Genomic DNA, 2,765 nt, shown 5'->3' with positions numbered 1-2,765 from the left:
TGGGGGATTGAACCGCGGTCCCTGTGCTTTGCTAAGCTTGTTCTAAGTAGGTGCTTTAGACCACTGAGCCATCTCACCAGCCCCATCTCCCTTCTTCTTGATGCCAGCAAAGATCATTTTTGTTCCTGGGATGTACTTCTTGGGATTCTCCAAATACTCCATCAATGTATCCTCTCCCCAGGTGATACCTTTGTTCTTGTTGGCATCTGTGTAAGAGAAGCCAGCAGCTTGACCTGTCTTCTGCCCAAAGAGACCATGGAGATTTGGCCTGGTCTTATGCTTGCCTCCCTTCTCAACAGTGTGGCACTGGGCACACTTCTGTACAAAAATTTTCTTGCCTTTCTCAACATCACCCATTTTTAAACCTGCTGCAGTTTCCACGCCGGGTGGTCACCGGTCTTCCCTCGTTACCACAAAGGCAGTTCTAGGGCAGAAGCCTGACGTCCCGCTCTCTAGCCCAAGGACACGCCGGCCAGCAGCTAAATACCGGTGTTGGTGCAACCACTTGTTTTTTAAATTTATGTTTCTCTATCCTTTATGTTCAATATATTTTTCTTCTTCTGTATTCTCAGCAAGCACATTACAATTACTTATTTTGACATTTTCCTGGTATCTAATCAATGTTTTTAGAGCATAAATTTTCTTCTACATATGACCTGAGATTCATCCTACAAGGTAATTTATACTGTGGTTTCCGGTTTAAATCCTGAGTTATTTCGGAGCAATTGGAAGTCTTCAGTTGGAGCCTTGTATTTGAGAAATCTGTGTGTTCTGCTGTGTCTCATGGGGGTGGGGACCAGGGGAGCAGCGCTGGTCTCCTTCTCCACCACCTGGCTTCCCTGGCGTGGTTGCGTGCAAGGCCAGACCTTTCCAGGGCACTTAGCATCCAAAAATATGATCAAATTCAATAATCTGCTTAGCAAACCCTGGCAGCCCACGTAGGTTTTTAAATGAATGCAAACACAGTGGCCTGAGTGACTTCAAAGTTCCGCTCCAGTAACTGCGTTACGTTGAATTAACAAAGTCAGGAAAAATGAGCGCCATTAAGCTAACCAAATCCCATTGTTCTCTTCACAGAATCGGAGTGTGCTTCCAAAGCCGCAGCTAAATATCAAAATTCTGGTTCGGCCTCTTCCATCACCTTTATTAGATCTGCACGGTGGTGTGCAGAAGCAGATGCTGCCCTGAGAGCCGCAGCCTGCAAAGGAAGGTTCCGGGTGGCTCCCACACGGGCAGATGCAGAGAAACAGGCCAGCCGGTGGGAGGGGGGACCCCGAGCTGCTCCTGGATCATGGGGGCAGAACCTTGTCCCAGTCTGGCTCTGAGAAGCAACCTCAGGTAACAGCCACGTTCCTAGCCACTTGTCCCATGAACAGGGTAAACAACAACTCCTCGGGTCTGAGTTCCTCTCACCTGCAAAATGGACATTGCTACAGCTGGTCACTGCGGCGGGGAGAGGGGAAGGGTTTGTGTGTGCAGATGGAGTTCTCACACCCAAGTCAGCTCCAGAGCAGCCTGAGAGGCGCAGGGCAGGAAAAATTCAAAAGATAAGGCTGGGGGAAGCAGTGCCCCGCAGGAAGAGGCAGGAGAGCCTAGTGGTTGCGGCCCAGAGCCACAGTGCCTGCTGTTGGCCACGTGAGCTGTGGCGGGTCAGTCTCCCTCTCTGTGCCGCCTTTTCCTCAAACTGCAGGAGAACTAATGATAAAGTCCACCAGAGGGACAAATATACTGTGGGTGTTTAAATTCAAACAGTGGATTACGGTGAAAGACACACCGGCTCGCGTCCCCCTCGAAATCCTCTCCCTGGCTTCACACATGCTTGTCCCATCGCCCCTGCTGCCATCTGCAGCAGCCCAGGAATCCTCTTTCCTGAGGGTCCTGATGAGGCGTGAATGCAGCTGCCAAGCGCCATCCACCAGAACAGCAGCTCAGAAAAAGGGGCACTGTGTCCTGGCCCGCCTCCCTCTGCTTCAGCCATGTGACTCTCCCCCAGTCAAACGGACCAGGAAGGGAAGTGTCGAGTCCATTCAGGACGTCGCAGCCTCCAGGACCACACAAACACACTCAGCTCGTGGTCTACAGGGGCTCTGTGATGATTACAGTGGATAACATCTGCAACGAAAATAGAAAACTACCAGGCTTGTGGACACACACACACACACACACACACACACGGTCCTCAGTGGTAGGCAGCAACACAAAGCAATTCAAAAGCAAAGTGCAGATGCCATAAAATATGTTCATTTTCCTATTTTAGAAGTATCCTAAAAATCAGCCAAAGAGATAAATATTCAGGTTGAAAATCAAGGCAGCAAGGGCTGGGGAGATGGCTCAGTAGAATAAGCGCTTGCCTGGCAAGTGCAAGGGCCTGAGTTCAGTCCCCAGTTCTGGAAAAAAAAAAATCTAGGCAGTGAGATAAGCGAAAAACATTAACACCGTGGAAATGTCATTTTTCATGAGACTGTAGCATCGTGAGACAGGGTCTTGCTTGGCTCACAGGGCTTGGTCTTGCCATCCGCCTGCCTCGGCCTCCCTGAGAGCTAGGATCACAGGGTGCACCACCATAGCGGGCTGGAGCTCAGCATTTTTGAGCTTCCAAGAATAACTAGACCTCTATGGGCGCTCCCATGGCCCCAGCTCCTCCCTCTCCTGGCCTAGACATTGGTCCTGTGGAAAGCGGCTGCGTGTGTCGCTGCGCCCTGCACAGAGCTGGCCTCATTGGCAGACCCTCGGTGACCCAGGGCAGCCAGCTTCTCCCTGAGGAT

General features: G+C 50.9%; 1 pseudogene; it reads right to left on the bottom strand.

The window, feature by feature from the left end:
- Window positions 1-72: 72 nt before the first annotated feature.
- On the bottom strand, window positions 73-357 carry LOC105742086 (annotated as a pseudogene).
- Between the last annotated feature and the right edge of the window lie 2,408 nt (window positions 358-2,765).

Source organism: Octodon degus, unplaced genomic scaffold (genome assembly GCF_000260255.1).
Source record: "Octodon degus isolate 3935 unplaced genomic scaffold, OctDeg1.0 scaffold00035, whole genome shotgun sequence".
In the NCBI taxonomy this organism is placed as follows: Eukaryota; Metazoa; Chordata; class Mammalia; order Rodentia; family Octodontidae; genus Octodon; species Octodon degus.
The sequence above is the reverse complement of the archived record's forward strand: the minus strand, read 5'-3'. Positions and strand labels throughout refer to the sequence as shown.